General features: G+C 42.7%; 1 long non-coding RNA gene across 3 annotated transcripts in view; it reads left to right on the forward strand.

Moving 5' to 3' along the window:
- LOC111268300 (uncharacterized) overlaps nucleotides 1-3,606 on the forward strand; it is a 63,522-nt gene extending 59,916 nt beyond the window's left edge. For all 3 annotated transcript variants that reach the window (XR_002685143.2, XR_015314149.1, XR_002685144.2), the window contains one exon: nucleotides 1,657-3,606. This is a non-coding gene — a long non-coding RNA (uncharacterized LOC111268300). The remainder of the gene's footprint in view (nucleotides 1-1,656) is intronic.
- The last annotated feature ends 16,164 nt before the right edge of the window (nucleotides 3,607-19,770 follow it).

Here is a 19,770-nt window from a genome sequence, read left to right on the forward strand (position 1 = left end):
CGTACAACATGGTGTCATACCACCCACTCAGGCTAATACAGTCTTGAGTATATCACCAACTTCATATTGAGTCATCATTCAAGCTCAACTCATACCTGAAGTGTACTATCTCCAGTGCATCGAACACGAGACTATCTATTTTATCAATACCATTTTAAGGGTATAATCCGGATTAGACGAGAAAACTGTGTTGACAGTGGCCAAGCACTTTGACGACAAACTGCTTCTGCCTTAGGATCCGAATCGTGGCTGCGAAGGGCTGCGCCTGGCCGATCAGGCCAAAGCACGACACTAGCTTAGAATAAGCTAGCAGTTCTTCAGTGATCTTCGGCCGTATCGCCGTGTGTGTGTTAGCTACCAGCTAAAGCTGATATGCCAATATCAACACATATATACATGAATACACATATACACCTTCACACATCGTCACAATACAGGCGTTTAGAGAACGACTGATCCTGCATCATGTTCAGTAGTTGAGGCTAGTTAGGACAGTTGAAAAAGTCACTGCTACTGCTGCGGAAGAAGGATGGGACGAACGTTTGGACCTCAGAACTTCGGGCTAGCTACTGAGACCTCCCAAGAAATTTGTCTATCCTAACCCATTGCAGTTTTTCGCCTTTATTCTGACCTTCAGCATCGGCTCTACTTCAAGTATTATGTTCCTTTCGATACTTGAAGCCAGCGAAATCTACGAAAAGCTTTAGATTCTTCCTTTGCTTTGTAGTTAGATAGCCGAGCTGTCATGTTGCCGTTCTTGTTATGCATCTATACCTGGATCCTTACGCATATAATCTATACATCGTACGCTTAGGCACCATATCCCTGTATGTGTATAACATAATAAATGAACTATAAAAGGTCGCTGTAGTTCGGTATAAGAAAGCCAATCTGCATAGATCTTTTTCGTCGTCTTCTGGGCTCGCATGCACACCCTGTGTATATAGACTATCGACGAGATCAAGCTACTAAGTTCGAAATGTTAATGCCAGGCCCGGTATGTGTGTGCCTGTGTAAGTAGAAGAAAAGTGTTCCGATAGCACTCCTCTCATTCCCTTGATACCCTCTGAACCACGAGGAATGGTTAAGGCTATGAAACCTTATACTGATCGATCTAACAGTTCGTTGTCCTTTTGCCTATGCCATCTTTTCTTTTTCCCTTCTCGTAATGTGCGTGTATACCAACCTTATGAGCAAATAGGGCCACAGGCCACCTCACCCGACCGAATCACCACGAACCTTTTTGTCGCTAACATAAGCGGAGCTAGCCTTTCTTTTCGGACTGGTGTCGATTTCGTCCATCTCACCTGCGTAGTGCATTGTTAGCACCTCCACTTTCTACCTTTCTCTCGATATTTGCCTCGACGAAGACGTTGTCTGCATCAGTGTGTTTTGTCGCTTCATCGTTTGACTGTTTGGCCTGACTGTTACCGTTGCCTGATGAAACTTGCGCTTCAGGCTGCTAAGTTCTGTTGATGTCCATTTTACTTAGAGTTGTCCTGTTCGTGCAGCTACAGCCTACAGAACACCATCGACACCTTCTGTAGAAAGAACTTTTACATTAAGCGAGGCAGACAAACGTAGGATTCTCGCTGGGGATTCTTTCATAACGGATGGACCTAACTTTATTCGTGTTTCATCAAATTTGTTTTGTAGATTGCGGGAATGTCGACACTCTGCTGGAACTTTGAACGATTGACAATCGTTTCTACGAGGGTTAGCAGCACCCTAAGGTGGCACTGAGCAGAACAATGAGCTCGCAACGCCCACTGACCAGAGATGCCTCGTCGATCGAGGGGAGTGAATACACAAATTTCATGTGTTTAGTTGAGATGCGGTCCACTGAGGTCGTGAGTGATACGTAAGATAGGAAGAAGCAGAATTATTCACGACTTGTTTAGATGGGAATACATACACAAAAGATATGTGCGTTGCTGGCGTGTAAGTGGGCTAAGAGAGGCGTTGTAGTGCGTCTTCAGGAATTGCTTGATTTGACAATTATTGAGATACGATGATGTATCTAGGTAGTTTCTGTGTGAAAAGGCTACTTAACATCGGCATTAGCCAAGAAGAGGGTATCTATCAGCCCTAATGGATTGTATTTGCTGATAATGTGAGCGGTGGATGTTTAATGTGTTCATTAATACAATTCTACGAGTATTAGTGAAGGTATATTTACTATAGGTATAATTTTTTTAGAATTCTATCATTCGTGCGGCCTGTACCAATAGGCTTGTACTGTAGCTGATGGTTCTTTTATTTATGTAGCTTTGCATGAAAATTTCTGTCAATAACAATGGCTTAGAACTGCCAAATCGCGCGAATGTCGGAGAAGCTAGTAGACTTTAGGGTGGATTGAGTGGGTCGACCTATTTATGAGACTTAGGGCTTATTAAGCGATGATTTTGAACGTGGGAGCGTATGGCTGGCGTCGAGTTCCTTGAGGTCAATAACTTGATAAACAAACCGTCCACTTTGAGATTTGTTATTTCGGATTTCAAGCTATAATCTGACACATCAATCAGGGAGTGGCATGACACAGCGGAAAGCACTTCAGCTTGCTTCTGTAATTGTTTATAGGTAAATCACTAGCTTCTTTCTGGGATAATTTTCAATCTAACAATTTTTCCTCTTTTTTTTTCACCTAGGCTATATGCGCCGCAGTAGCTAAGTTGCTTCGACAGCGAGCCACCGAATTCTTACTTCGAAAACTTCTTCTTTGTCTGCATAAATAGCTTACGGGGCTCATCGTTCGCGAAGTTTTCACCTGCAGCGGTGATGGGGCTGGTAACGTTTACCTATAAGTTGAAAGGTCTGCATGTCGTGACTCGTCAATTTCCTGGGCCTGATCAAAGCACAGTCATTTTTCAAGCTGTGTGGCACTGTTAAAACTGTTGAAAATGCATCGTATCTTCGAATTGATCTAGTGGCAATACACTTGTTCATCTGAACCGATAAGGAGACAACGGGGCAGCAGAAGCATAAAAAGAAATGGACGGATTGCCAACGAACCGGTGCTAAGAAAATCTACCTGACGAGGTAGATCTCTTCTCCTTGCCGTAGTAAAATGCATGTTTCACGCGTCTGTACTTCCAAGTTTTGCATACACCTGCTCGACTGTATCGTGCCCTTGAACATCCAGCCCATCATGAACGTCATATTGTGATATCACCATTACGGCAAACTAAGCTAACCCTGCTGACGTACTGGGGCATTTTGCAAAAGACGATGTATATTGTCAAGCTACATAATAATTGACGGATGAGAAGTTCTAACCTTAGATTGTTTCATGTAAAAATCGAGATGCCAAAATTAGTAAGTTCAACGCGCACTTACCTTAGGAAACGCAAATATAAACAGTATTTACAATAATATACTTTCAAAACGAACGAAAGCAAAGAGAACCTGGAACTGATTACATATATAGCTATATAAGTACATATTATATGTTGTACTTCTGCTAATGTTTCGTCTGCATCAGTGTACTCTCACTATGCCTAACTACCATTTACTTCCAACTAGAACAACACTTAGCTTTGTATATATTTGTTGAAATCAAGAAAAACATTTTCATCAAAACTTTAATAAAGTAAAATTACTGATGTTTCGGACGCGTCTGTTTGCCTTGGGCACTTTTCGCCGCAAGTTCGAGCTATTTATCAGTTTCCCGTATAGACAGCGGAAGCTTTGAATAGCGAAACTACTGGAAGACTGTCCCCAAAGTAGAATGTTCCTTTAGTGCGTTGTCCTTTATAAAAGCACTCCCCCTGGCCCAAAGGACTTAATCCTTACAAGGCCTGTTCAGGCTTGTGGGTTGTTTTAAAAGATTCCGGTATAAGATTACACAAGCGTTATAAATTAATCGAAGCATACATCTTTATCTTCCTGGCAGCCTGAAATTCAGAAATGAGCATTCTATGACAATAACTAGATATAAATGAAAATTTACACGAAATGCGTAATCAAAATGAATATCCAAGTGTGTTATAATACTGATTTTTTAATGTTTAGCATTTACTTTAAGAAGAGTTTCATTAGTGAGTACCTTCGAAGAGATATATCCGGAGACAGCCCATGTATGCGCACATAGAAACGGAACAGTGAAGGAACTCCAGGTACCAATCGAAGCACTTCTATCAGCTTCCTGGACCGAGCCCCTTCGTATCCATCAACAGCAATACAGCGGTTCGCCCCGGGAGTCATATACAACATAGCCATCAGCATTTACCTCCGATCCGGCTACTGATTTCTACCGAAGAGGCGCACACAAAAACACAATGTGTGTCTCCTGCTCTGAAGATGCATTCATCTACAATAATAATAGCAGCTGATGTACAAACCGATTCATGTGTTCGCAGTGCTTCTTGCGAATCTCTGATAGTTTCTACGAAGACAATAATTCGCCATAATGCTGATCAAACGTGATCATCTGCAACATCTAATTTTACCCCTAGCAAGACCAATCGATCTTAGGTTCGCCCACCAGCTCCAATTTTGCTCGTTTTTCTGTAGCCCACCTGTTTTTCTTCGACATTTTTTAGCCCCAAATATAGGTAGCATAAACGACGAGGGCAAGTAGCAGCAACTTGAACAGGTTGTTTCCTCATCGGAGGTCAGGCTGGCGAAGGAAGGCATGCTGAGAATTTGGCCTCGTTATATAATCATATATACATACGCTCTACGATGATACGTTTAGGCGTATCGGCATAGCAATAATTAGCTGCTGCTAATTCTTTTTGTTTCGTTGCGTCCCTTTGTTTTTCCTCTGTAACAAAATAGGATGACCATTGAGGACTGCGGCACCGTGCCTTTGCTGTCCGTTTGTCCTACAAGTAGGTACATTGTGTCGTCTGCATGCTAATTTATGCTGTTCTATTCTAGCTTCATGAGCTGTACACCTTGATTATTCAGTTGAGATGCTAGGGGTTAAGAATGATCATTCGACCTTTCTCGTCCTCCCTACTTCTAGCTTGGGTTACGTATAGCTCCTAAAATGTGTCGATATGCTGAGAAGCTCGTAAAGCAATGCTATTATCGTCACCACCGTAATTCTGACTCTCATTCTAATCATAACAATTGAATACCTAAAATGCTTACCTGATTCCTTCCTTTTTTCGAAAGCTGCTCCACCCTTCTTTATTGACCAGGACTTTCTAAACCACAAATGAACACTGCTCTTCATGTAGCTAGTCTTTCAGAATACTCTATTATTAGACCTGTGGGTAACCTTCTTTTCTTCGTGCCAAGATAGCGTTAGTTTGCCAACACTGCAGCAGACATTTTTTGTAATCGTAACATCCAATACATAACACATGCGCATATAAGAAGATATGTGTCGGGATGGTAGTTATTGCAGCATCGTCGATTTCTCGGTCGGCGCGATTTCTGCGTCGGATGTTTGACGAGGCGAACGATGCCGGCTTTCGGTACGCCTTTTCAGTAGCACCGACAAAACAGAACAGGCATTTACGCTACAATTAGCTAAAGGGCGCACCGTCATCATCCCGGTTTATTATACCTCGCAGTTAAGTACGATTTGCCGTTTGCTCCTTCTTTTCGCCCTGTAAATGCTGTCTATACTAGAGCGGTCGCCACGTTATTAGGTAAAAGAATATGCTAGATAAGAGGACGTACGTCTAAGTTGAAACGAACTATTGCTTTCAGTGGGGTGATGAGAGCCAACAAAACGGCCAAAGAGAGAACAAACTACTGAAGAAGACTACGCACCAATGAAGGGTGAGATAAGTAAGGCCTGGCCGGCCGGTTCTACTGGCCTTGATGGACTGCTTACTATTCACGCAAAGAAAATTCCTTCTAGAGAACTTTCTGTGTTCGGACACCATCCACACTTTGTCGGTTCGCAACTGAAGACCGACGTTGGTTCGATGAGGATGACGGGAGCGAAGACCTGAAAGGCTAAAACAGCGCTAATTTCGGTGAACAGCGGGTCATTTGGAGGCCAGAGCCGTTGAGCTTCTGTTGCTGCCAATGTGGCCTCATCGTGTTCATGGCTGTTGTGGTTGGCATTGAGACCCACTCGTGACCATCCTATTCTGTTAGCTGATCGTAGCTTGTTATTCCCTAGAGCCATCCCATACCTTCCATCCGACGTTCGACGAACAGGTAAACGTCTGCGGTCCGAGTATTCGGCTCATTTTCTTTACAGTAGCAGCACGCTGAGTTGGGCTGCTTCTAACACCGAAGACGAAAAATTACAGAAGCCATATTTTCGAACCGTAGTCATAAAAAGCACTAACAGTTAACTGAGTGAAATCAAAGCACCATCACAGCTGATACCGAACGGTGTCGTTGCAGTGGCTATCAGTAATAGTACTTGTTGTTGACGTAGGCACTGGTTAGATATCCTGTATTGTATAATTCTGCTCTTCTATATATGTGACGAAGAGACCTGGCCACTGATGGGCTCCTATACAACAAGCATTATACTGCTACTCGACGACGTCAGTAACAACAACCGCAATAGTATTAATCACCAGAGGCAATCTATAATACGTCGTCTCCTGTTAAGCATCTACCATGTGTGTAGCTTCAGCTAGCCGCTATGGCACATGCTTTTGCTGTTGCTGGTATGGAAGTTCCGTCACCACTGTAATAGGCTTACAGGTAGTCAAATTGTTTGGTGAAGAGCACGGAGAGCTAACAGTTAGAATGGGCCTGGGCGGTGCTTGGTAGTGTCCGCAGGCTTATAGTGACACACGGACGGTAGAGAAGCAATCGTGGGTCTTTGATCGCTATTTTTTTCAAGCATGGCCGACATGGAGCGAGGCGTGGGTTCCTGCTTTAGACCCTCTACATATTGTGTCTTGACGAATATCCAGTGGATGCGAGTCTGAATACCTTTATTTGTCGCCTTATTCATGAACAATGTCCACGTGTGGGCTTATGTGTGTTCCCAAGATTATTCTCTGCCTTTGTATTTACTTGACATATATAAGCGTTTGTGTAGATTGGGTCAATCGGTACTTAAGTAGACTTTCAAACTGACCTCGTCAACGTCGCTATTTCTCTGTGGACGGTCCTTGTCATGATCGCTAAGAAAGCTGTGGGACTTTTTTTTGCTTCTTGACTTTTTTTATTGTTCGTATTGCCCTCAGCTTTACCAAGCCTTAGTATTTTATCCCTTCGCAAGTGATCCACTCGATCTTAATTTTTAAACGAGAAGGCCAACCCGAGAAGCAGAAGAAGCTAGAAAAGGTAAAAATGGACATTGGTCAATCCAATGCCCAATTGACAACCCGTAACGATGTACGTCAAGCATCATACGAGAGCAGAACAAGCTGAAGCACTTCTGGATTAATGCGATCAACAGATATGTTGACGATAGCCGCATGCCACTAGGCCTGGTCGTTGCCATAACCCGGAATTGGTCTTTTTCTGGTTACACATAAAACCAGTGGGTAATAGTAAATCCAAGAGAAATCGGAGCTAGCATGGCGCAGCGCGTAGGGTTGTTCTTTCTTCCTCCACAATTAGCCCACTTTCAGAATCACACCGCGTCTACTGGCAAAATTGTTTGGACTGCCAAACTAATTACTTGTGGACATAAAACATCAGGAAATCGGCGGTCGCGTTATTGCATGACGTCCATCGGAGAGGACGAACCAATAGCCGGTGAAGTCGTTGATAGACTGAGGACAGGGAATTCAAGACACCTTTACCTTTTATTTCGTTTTAATATATTCTATTAATATCATACAGTGGCGTCAGTGCATTCACCGAGGGATCAGCTGTATTAAAGTAATTTACTTGAGGTAAATCCTAAACTTCACAGATAATAAAAAGCCGATTTGAAGAATCGGTTTGGGTCGGTCAGGTCAGAGGAGTCGTTGCCAAGTGTTGTTTTCTTGCATTGACCACTAAATGTGTAATTAAATTAGAATTTGCAAAATGAAGGTTATTTAATTTATGACTATCTCAGTCGTATGTAGGACGACTATGTGTTAATGATTTATTTTAACGCTATTAGAGCGGAGAAAATATTATCGAATCATGTAAAAGAGGATATTAAGTAGAATAAAAATAAATACATTATCTATTGTAGATATGTTTGTCATAAGGAAACGTACCTTGGCACGCTTAATTTAACTAACGGAAAAGACGTATGGGCATAGTGGGACAATATTAAGCGACCTTTCTAACTGTAGAATTGCGGGGTAAAGCTTTACGAGGTTGAGCATGAAACCTGCCCTAGATAACCTGTACGTTCAGGAAACACTGCCTGGAGTTGGGGACGGTAAGGAACTGAACAAGCTTAAAACGGGCGTAGAGAATCTGATAGGGCTTCCAGTGAAATTAAAATGTAAATGAAATGTGCTAAAAATGCGGAACACATGAGAACCCAGTGAAATCCTCCGACTAAGTTATTCTTATGGGTTTTTTTTTGTATATCGCGGAGTTGTAAGTTATGAATAATTGATGTCCGATACCTGTTAGTGGTTATTCCTTAGAATGATCTATTCAACTGTCCTTTACGTAAGTTTTGAAATATCGGCTTTATTGTTATTATTATTACTATAAAGGTAGCAATAACAGTGTATAAACGTTTTTAATATATAATTATTAATTAATATATAATTAGGTTTATTTTTGTTACTGTTATAGAGACGAGCAACAAACCTTAGAAGTAGCTGAACTGTTCGCGTCTTGTTCTGAAAGAATAGGTCTACCGAGACTCACATCTATGCATGCCAACATTTTTGCGAAAACGTGCCTTTTTCCTTTATTTTAGTTTTCTTTTGCCAAAAAGTTCAGTGTTGTCATTTGGCACACCTTTGAAAGCCAACTTCACTGATGGGTGATAGGGTGCTGTCCTATCTGAAATCTTCAAGCAACCATTCAGTATAATTGCGCAATCGCTAGACTTTTATTTTTCCAGCATTGATTAGATTATTGCAGATCAGTTATTTACTTAATGGTCAGGTCGGCTATGATAATCCCATAACTGCGACAGACTCATGTCTATTTCGGTACAAAAACTCTTTAAAACAAGTGTCAAGCGTTAGTTTAACTTTGGTCTTTTCAACCTAAAATGTTTCTCGAACTCGCAATGATTCTTTTTTCGCTCGTGCTTCTATAGTCTGACCCCTTCTGATATCTATAACTATATCACCCGCTTACGAAGTAGCCGAAGGCCATTTCTCGCAGCCTTGATGGACGTCGTAAAAATAGTGGACACCGTTCTGCACAATGTTTTAACAAAGAATTTTTTCCCATGACCTCTTTCTCGGCGTTTGTTATTAGTTCAAGTTATATTTTGACCAACCGTTTGTTAACTGTATGCATTGGAAATAATTATTTAGTAACACATTAACTTCTACAAGGCTTAGTCCTAAGTCTATTTGTTTGAATCGAGTGCTATTCCCCACTGGGTCCCCCGAGAACCAAATATCGCCGTTTGTTTTGCGGACGAGCTTGCTCCCATAAGCCAGAATCGCCAATTGTCCTTTAACGTAGACATTTGTGGCTCTAAGAACGAACTACTTAACGGTAAATGTAGCTATGGCACGCTTAGCATTTCTGTAAACGTTTCTAAAATGCAATACGTCTTTTTAAAACATCTCAATGCCCCATCAACGTAACAGGCCACTAAATGAACCTGGATGACACAGTCATTCAACGAAGCTCATCCGCAAGATGCCTTAGCTTTACTTACGACAAGTATCGTAAATTGCGCTTAAAATACTAGGTCTGCATTACTATTCAGTTTGCTTTTCTCTAATACATTTTTCTGTACCTGTATAGATACCTTCCTAAAATGATAATCAGTTTCATTATTGTGGTTTAAGGCAAGACATTCTCATTCTATTTACATCTATCGTTACATTTATCATATCAACGGATCACTGTGACGCCATTCGCTAAAACTGGCAGATCTCACTCGTACATCGAGTGTTTTTGATAGGCATCGAAATTCTACTGTTTTACAGTTATATATGCTCCGAATCTGCAAATCAGTGCTGTTTAATTCGTCACGAACTAAACAGAATTTTATCTAGAGGATCATACAATTGCCGAAATTCTCTGAGCTATTACCCCGTACCACCATCGGTCGTGTCGAGCACTCAGAGTTGCTAACATGCTTTAGGTTTCCATTGTACTAATTTGGTGTTGATGCTGTGTTTATACGCTACTGAAGTTAGTTGGGACGAACACGTCCTTTGGGTCCTGAAACTGATGTTTGAATAATGTTTATTTGAATTGATAATTTAATTAAATCGATAATGTAGCACACTAATGTGTCGTTCCCCTGCTGCGTGTGCTTTCTCCCCATTTCTAGATTACAATGCACTGAATTACGGCTGAACGAATCTACCACACGCTCCATCATCTAGCCTTCAATACAAACATGCATCAGATCAACAGATGTTGCTCATTTGTGCTTCGTATAACATACCCACTTTTTCACCGATCACGATCATCTGCCACTTGGGCAGTCTATGAAACCATTTAAGTAACAGTTGATGAGCACGATTTAATACAGCTGCGTATTTGCTAGCAAATGCTGTCGGACGAACAGGTTTATTTAGTGATCTATTGAAAATCGTCTGTTGTGACCACCGCATTCTAATATAGGTTGATTGCAGATCAGTTCCTATAAGAAATATCTCAGTTCTGCCAAGAAAGCCTCAATGCGTTTGCCGGACGTCGGAACGAAGTGTATGCTGCAGGGTACTAGTTGGACATTTGCATTCAATACGAGTAACGGCAAGTAGTGGAGACAACGAGACATTGGTTCGGCAGCGAACTTCGGGGCTCTCAAAGTCTCTTGCGATCTTCTGTCACTTTTCACATGTAGTTAACAACACCTCAACTCTAATCCGTAGCTAAGCCGGATTATGAGCTAGATCATGTTGGCGGAGCCCGAGATAGAAAAAACGAGAGCACTGAAATCGACGCTGACTACGACGACGAAAATGACGATTAACGCAATGCGGATTGGTTGCTTGTAGTGGTTGTGGAACCCGTGCAGTTGCCATTTCTACAACTTCGATCGCCAGTGCCGCCGCGCAACAAAAACCTGTTCAGCGGCCTCTCAACTGGTTGAAAGATCTCTCCTGCCTACTGTTGCGGCTGTCGTTGCTGTGGAAGTGTTGGACACTTTAGGACTAAGCCTTTTTAAGGTCTATACCCAACTAATCTCACGGGGCTGGCACCGGGAAGGACGGAGATCAGTGGTGAAAAAGGCTTTCTGAAGTAGGACAAATGAGCCTTTGATACGCTAATAGCGTAGAGTTTGATTACCTGTTTGGACGAGCGTAAGTCTTGGCTAGACGATGCTGATCATACTTGCGCTTGCGGTTTATCTGGAGGTGACTAGATGAAACCCAATTTTGTTCCCTGCTCCGAGCCTCCCGGCCGGGCGATATCTGAATCAGTCGCAGACTACGAATGACCGTTCGGCAGAAATAGGCTGCATCAAAGGTTTTTGCATACCGCAGAAGCTATGCGTGTGTCATCTATAGTAAATGGATGAGCTCGGAGAGTCTAAGGTTGGACGGGTCCGTTTTCGTGTTGTGTCTGATAGCCATCCGATACTTCGGGCAATCCAGCTAGCCTGTGATGCAGTGACAATAGTCAGACTTCTATTTAAATGCACTAAAGTACACGCATGAAAAAGCCGTAAGAACAATCATAATATTATTGAGTAGGACGATTTTAGCATCGAAGGTACAAGGACGTACCAATGCGTTTCTGTTCAGCGTATCTAACAATGGTTGTCTCATGCTCGTAAATGCCTGTCCTATTTAGGTGATATTAAGCGTTAAATGCAGACAAGAAAGTTTAGAATAGGCGGGCAAGTTAAAGCGTACAAGCAAAAGGGGTAATTTTATTCTAGTAATACACTTAACCTGTTCGCTGAGTACATAGCAGATTGTTACGTAACCATTAACCCAACAGCTAGGGATTATCAGTTGTTCAGGTTCAAATTCAGGTTTATCAATAATGTATCAGATTCCGTATTCGATTCCTATAATAACTACGCCTGCACGCTTATTATGATCCTAAATTATTCTTAGGGTGCATTTCGCTTGCTTATCATAATCTCAATTATATCTACCATTATACTCAGATTATTACTTTATTATTATTATTTTTTTTGATTCTTTCTCGTTCCTTCCCCCTTGAGCTCTCTCTATGTTTGCCTGTACGAAAATGTATCGCTATCCGTTCATACTTTTTATCCTTTCTTTCAACAACGAGATGAATCATCTCCTTAGCCAGCGTACCATACGCGTCTTTATACGCATCTGCTTCTTGTTCACTCTTCAACTTTTGACGATTGTTTCCTCACGAAGTAGCTGGCGCGCGCGACCCGCTTCGCTATGATTTTATCGGAAAGGGACGGAAGGACCGAGCGAGACCCTCTGCTGTTATTATTATTATTATTATCATAAGAACTGCAGCCTTTGTCGCATACAAGGTCGTATCTGATAATTCCTTGAACTTCTGTAGCCTAATCGATCCTTGTTCTAAACAGGCCACAGATACTGCTACTATCATGAGAAAATAGCCATTTTACTTAATACGAGTACACAAAGACAACATATTAGAAGGGAAAATAACGCAGGCGATGACCAAATATCGGCACTGTTTGCTATGTTCATGTATTTAGATTAATCTTGTTGTTTTTGAATTTTTCATTTCCTACAAATTCTGTATTGGGCCAACCTACACCAATCGGTGTACAGGAATATCGAAGAACCATTTTTCATTTTGCTTCACTCGTAGGTGAAAACAAAACCCAGATTAATATCCATTTTGGCTACTTACTGTTTATTTCCGTTCAGTTAATTTTGTGAAACGTTGAGACCTAGGGGAAATTTGCCAACGTCACTGACTTTAGCGCGCACCGGCGACTAGTTACTAACAGCTAGACTCAGGCGTTGCGTCGCCATCGAATGGCGGTACCTTTCGCCAAGAGCGCCTGAAAACGCTACTTTGTAGGGATGTTTAATAATAGCGTACTTTGACTTGACTCATCACTATTGCTGCTACTAGATATAGCTGATGAATCCTTACTTACGACATTCTTTGGCCTATCGGCCATTCATTCTCTACCCTATGTCGTCCGAGAAAAAGACTTCGCCTGTGTTCGTTTTTTGAGAGCCGATATTTGTCGATAGAGACGGGAAAGAGAGAAAATGTTCTATTTGCGATCTTACTGGTGGAGAACACGATTATTACACGGAAGTCAGGATTAAATAAGAGATTTAGTATCCGACCACTGAATGTCGTTTCGAACCAAGAAAGTACGCTATATTTCCAGTGACTTAAATATTCGAGCATTGCACTGGCGTGCAACGCAGATGTACCTGGCCACAGTTTACGTTGACTATGGCTCTCTATGCGCATATGGAATCTAGACCACTATAATTTTCTACTTAATTCGGCTTCACTGTTTCATTCCGACCTTCGATGCGGGCAAGTTTGCAGTGGCTGACTAGATTCAGCGGTGTCGCACGTAAGTATGCCACAGCTACGTTGACAAGACGTCCGCGTCCGCTATACGAGCAAATATATGTCGGCTAACTAGTCAGTCACCTCCATTTAAGTCAATTAAGGGCCCGTTTCAAGCGGCAATGACTTATTGCCATTGTTCTGCGCGTGCAACCAACAGCACCTCTATCACGATATCTACTACTATCAGATCTTTTTATTGCGTTGGGTCGCCCCATAATCCACAGCAACTGCTGCCGACAGCTTGGACTAGACGGTGGTTTCTCCGACGCATCTCTCGTTTAGCCAACTGTTCTCGACGCAACGATGAGCGATTCGTAACTAGTCAAAAGTCGCCGACGCCAGCTGAGCAGCCTATAACGTTAGCAGTAGGGAAAAACTAATATTGATATTAATAATAATAACGGGCGAGGGGAAAGAAAGCTTGCTGGACCCGGGCGGCTTTCAAGAGCCTGCCTGCTATGTTGTTCTCATGAGAACTGTCATCACACTCTTACGAGCACCAGTGGGTCACCAATTCGCAAAGTGCGACTCCTCGCGTGAGGTGGCAGGGAAATTAATGGTGCAGCCAATTCGTTACTTCTTTAACAGACTGGGTCGCCGCTCACTCAGTTTCAAACCGCGTACACCAAATATACAGAGTCTGCTATTTTGATTAGGTTAGCGATGTAGCAAGTCTTTCGCTGCCAAGTCGCGTTTCAGTGTTAGAGTGGCCTTACGGACGACGAGAGGCGTAAACCGGAAGGAAAGCTGTAAAAACTACCAAGCTCGATACGTGTTTGAGCCAATCTATAATACGTTCCACATTCGCTGCTCGATACTGTACGCCACCCCGGCGAAACGTCATAGATTTATATTAAGTATACAAAGGGTTCCTTACCCGGCCAACGAACGCAAGTGTCTTGTCGGAAGGACGCTGACTACATAACGAGTTAGCGCTAATTTCATCCATGTTCAGCTTCAAATCTGTTATACATAAAATGACTAGATAATTCACCTGCCAGCCTTAAAAGCTTCGTTTCACATCTGCCAAAGTAACAGGAAAATAAAAAGTAAGGGTTCAGAATTAAACCGACCCTACAACTGGCAAGATGCGCTATGTGCATGTCCGTACCATATTGCACTTAGACAGATTGCGAGATTTATGAGAAAGCTCGCCAAAAACAAGAAACATTGTCACAACATAGGTATTAGCATCTACTGTGAACGTTATTTTACTGTAAAAGCCTTGGAAACTGATCAAAGCTCAAAGGCTTACTGTCCTTCCAGGCTTGTTGAGGTATATTAGCGTACTGTAGGACGCCGTTGCGCGGATTCGTTAATCTGCGCTTTTAGTAGAAGAGCCTGGATTCCGGTGCAATCTGTTAGTAATGTTATTAAAGAAAAAAAGAACAAAACCTATTACGACTTGAAGCTACACATTCTAGTAGTCCTACAGGTCAAGCAGAACCGCACGTTATCCCCAATTAAACTAAATTCACAGTAACAAATTGGCCACACCACGGAAACCGAATGGACGTAATAATATCCTGTCATCCGTATATGAATTCCTCACGCACATAGCCGCACGCAGAGTGAAGCTGAAATGAGCATTTGAATACAAGCACTAGATATTATCGGATGCTCGTAAGTTACTCCCGATGATACTAGTAGTAATAATTATGATTATTAGTACTATGAAACCCTCAGTAGAAGCTACCGCTTGCGTCATTATCAAGCATTATACGCACCTCAAAAAATAAAAACACAAATGAAAAATTGAAAAAGAACGAAACCATCGTGACTAAATACGGATTAACATCTACTACTGTTCGAAAACGAGTGGGTCGACGGCGCTAGCATAACGGCAAGTTATTTCTCTTTTGGGTCGTCGGCTTCATCTTTGCAGACCCATCAAAAGTAGATTTTTGAATAGCACAGCGTTCGAATGTATCGCCATATGCCACTGCCGAGCATACGCGTATACAAACCAGACATATGTTCGCACACAGCAATATGGGGCGGTTTAGGCAGAAAGTGCCTATGGGGTCAGTACATAAACGCCATACACCGCTTGACGACAATAAGTCAGTCAGCAACATCTCAAGCACATACAAATATGTATGGTGATAAGAATAATAGTAATAATCACTGTCAGTGATAGTAAAAAGCATACGGACAGTCATTATATGACACGTCTGGTTATCGTTCGTTTCATGCTTCCTTGCCTTCGGTGTTCGTAGTTGCTGAGAATATGACAATAATCTCTTTATGAGTGCGAAGGAGATTTGGCCACGGTTGTTTGCGACGCCGCTGTTGCTATGACAGCGCTGTAAACGATGGCGATCTTTTACAGCCGTTTTGCCCTACCTCTTTCCGTCCTGCTGAGCGTTAGTGAGAAAAATGAAATGTCACGCGCACCCGTCGCAACACAGAGGCGTTCCGACTTTTCGTACGGAAATATGCATGGCATAACTGAACGACAGTGGGGAGTGCGGCATAAGGATAATTGACAGGAAGCACCGCGGGCCCGAGAAGTCTCAGGCTTGTCTGCTTCGGCGATGCCTGACAGGCCCGTGTGTTAGTTCGTTTTGCCGGAAGAAGACAAGCGCTAGTCTCTATATCGCTGTTCGCCTGCACAAGGTTGTTCTGTGATATGCTGCGATCGTATAAGCGATGCAGTTACGTTCGTTTTTATATACGTATACAACACAGTGACGACGCACTAGTACCGGCACAAAAACGGTATACTTGCTCCATATATAGCAATAGCGAGTATAGTCCTTACATAGCACTAGCAATGGAAATACCGAGGACTTACTAAATTAGCCTTAACATTCGGCCGGATTACCCACGTATGTGTCCAGACATACGTTTAGAACGGTCTGTACCCTGGGCTAGTTTCCTTTTCAAAACGCTAAACCTCCAGGCTTATAAGAAGACTCGCTTGAGAGCTAGCCAAAGTTTGCTGTAACAAGGTTGGCCAATCATGCACAGTATCTTCGTACCGTCCTTCGAACACTAGGGCGTCTGTTCTGTTTGTTCAAACCGGAGTTCTTTTACTGCTGAAACCGCCCTCGTTGAGCCTTGCGCGTGCGCGTCTCAGCATTCTCTGCAACCGATCATTTCTTTGACGCTAGGTTCCTTTGAATAGAAGCAGACGCCCCAGTACGTGCGCTTGCCCTTCCAGCCTTTGAGCTTAAGCAACCTTCAATGAAGCATCACTTTCTTAACCTGAGGCTACACGTCGGAGTCGATGTAGAAGAGCTTTAAAATCCTCTGTAGCGTTTTTCAAATGCTTGCATGCCCACCCGTCTTCCTAAATAGCGGGGCATGATTGCGACTTTAGTCTGGCATGCGCAATTCGCGGCCGCTCATCATTCTTTTGGATTGGTCACAGGAGGCCATTGACAAGTACGTACTGGGTGCATCTACCGCTGACATTGTTTAGGCGAAGATCTGCCCGTTGTACCCTCCCAACATTGGCCGCCTTAAGACCTCCGAACTCCAGAGTAAACACCATCAGGAGCCTCGTATCCGATACGGGTCCTTTGTTGCCTGCCACACGAATTCATCGGATTTGACTGCTTTTCGCGCTGGGACCCTTAACTCAGAAGCGATTCGGTACATCACAGAAGACACAGAGGCTCTACCTACCAGCTAGCTTCCCCAGTCGCGTGCAAACCTCGCAAGGGCTGTGAAGTGAGTTAGCGATGCCATAGTCCGATGTTTTGCGGAACCGTCACACAGGCACGACTCCTTGATGTCTTTCAGGAATTTCTTGAAATCAAATGGAAACCCAAAACTCTCCAGCAGAAGCTGTTTCTCCTCAGTAAACGCGTACAGGTTTCCATCATTTCGTTATTTTAACTTGATTGAGCGAGGGAAAACTCTACGAACACGGTGTATTAGCACAAGAAGCGCTTGAATATTTTGGACATTAATTCTATACTTGGCAAATCATCTACTAGTAATAAACTAACCGTTAGATATTCCAAAGCGCATGATGACAAATATGCTGTAAAAAATCTGGAACTGTGGTTCTGTCACGCTTGTTCAACTTACGCATATCATGCAGAACCTTTCCTGGCTGCAACAGAGTCCGTTATAATGTTTACATGAAAAAGTATTCTGTTTTAACTTAATGTCATTCGAGTCCCTGTTCAATAAATCTGCTAGTCTGCTATGCCTTAGTAGCTGAGAACGTTTTACCTAGGTTGGAGGATGTTTGTTTCGTTTCGGAAATGCGCCCGTGCTATTTCGATTCGTACAATAATATATTACATATCTTCTACCGGTCCCAAAATTGCTTTCGTCGGACACGGCCCTGGGCAGACCAAACGAACTTTGACTTTGGTCGATAGGACAAGCTAGAACCAGACAGACCAGCCGTACATCGACGGAAGCTTGCACTGTATACCGTCAAATCCTTCAAACAGTGTTGCCTAAAGGACTATATATAGCATGAACTCGGTGCAAAGTAAGGCAAGAGAAGGTTTCGGCTTTGACGTTGCCCTACGCGCTTCAGCCCATATCTCGGTCAAAATGTTACTCATTCAAACGGTTATTCAGACAGCGAGTGCAAATAAACTGCTAAACAAAGAGAAGCTTTCTTAGCAAACGACTAAAAGGTTCAACATCATCAGCGGTGTAGAAGTTTTCTTATCTTTTAATGTATGGACACTGCGAAGTTGCTTCAACATCCACCGAACCAGCTGATGGAAGAAGAACAGCTTCCAAATGGGAGTTTGATCCTTCTGAACGACTACTGGTTCAACTGGAAAAGTAAATTAAAAAGAGTAAAAGACGAGTAAAAAAGAGAGAAGGGAAGACGTAGAGGTTGAAAGGAAGAAGCGGAAGGACTGATGAATTTAAGGGCTACGGTTGCGACATCTCAGCGCTGTAGTATAGAAGTAGCGCTACGCCCTGCAACAAGTAGAAGCCATACGATAGGATATTAAAAAAAGTACGAAAAATCGCACATTTGGGAGTCAAAATCGTAATGGAAATTCTTTGTTCCTTATCACTCTGTTCGACGCCGAAATTCCAGCTTTGCTACTCGCAGCGATGTCATAACGCCTTCTGCTTCTGTTTGTTTGTACGAGGTTACTAACAATGTGGACAAGGGGACCTTCAACGAAGCAGCAGTTTGCAGCTGCTATAGTTGTTTTAAAAAGTGAAATAGAGAAGCGGAAAATTGATGATGATGTAACTGCACCTCAAAACCATAAACGAAAAGACCGATTCCTATGATGACGGAAGCTTTTGAGCAAAACAAAGCATGGAGAATGCGCTTTCTATCGGCTCAGTATGGGACTTCCAGAAGCAAATGCTGTGAAAGTGTAGTGAAAACACTGATTATAGAGATGGAAAGCAAACAGTGGGCTTCTCATGCACTGGAAACAGACGGGAACCTGTCTGTTGTACTCTAAGGACAATCTATGCAACTTTTCCCAACAAAAAGGCCACTTAGAGTACACCGTCGCCATTGTCGAGACCTGGTTCAGTCCGTGCTATTCACCCGGGGAATAGTCGGGCAGTAGAAAGAGAAGAAGAAAGAAATAGAAAAGAGGAAGCAACTTGGAATAGGTTCGGGCGTTAGCTGATGCTCATACTCGTAATGAATGGCAGGAGTAGACAAGATGTTGCATGAAATATTCTTCCAAACGTTACAAAATATACTGACAGTTATCTTGAAAGCTTGTTGGAAAATGATACGGGACCGGATTCAATACGCCGTGTAAGACCGAAGGCCGCGTATGATGGCCTACCTGTCGGCGATGTCGGATTATCTGAGTAATGTCGTCCTGCACGCCTCAATTGCATTCGTAATTTAGATTAGATATACTAAAATCTCTATAACGTTACAAATTCCATTTCGACACAAAAATATCATGTACCGGCGCCTACTTACCCATACACTTCTATTTGTGGTACAATGACCGCAGCGTCGTCTGTTCATAAAAGCCTTGCTTATATAGCCTTCCTTCAACGTACTCGTTTCTTCCCGCTCGTATACGCGGTACCAAAGGTGTTGGATTTATTGGCTTGACTTCTACAATACTTCAATCGGTGTTTCATTGCGCGCTACGGTGCATGGATGACAACAAATCGCGAACACTCGTGCGAAGTGCGTTAAATTAGATTACGACGGTGCATAATGACATCGTGCACATTCAATGCCGCGCACGACAGAGAACAAGAGATAATCCAAATATCTTCCTAGTTTGATAAACGCCCGACAGAAATGATCATAGTGGAGTAGTGCTATGAAGATAAGTTCGTGTTAAATGTATGTACAGGCGTATGTGC

This window comes from Varroa jacobsoni, unplaced genomic scaffold (assembly GCF_002532875.2).
Source record: "Varroa jacobsoni isolate VJ856 unplaced genomic scaffold, vjacob_1.0 scaffold_1274, whole genome shotgun sequence".
NCBI classification, from domain to species: domain Eukaryota; kingdom Metazoa; phylum Arthropoda; class Arachnida; order Mesostigmata; family Varroidae; genus Varroa; species Varroa jacobsoni.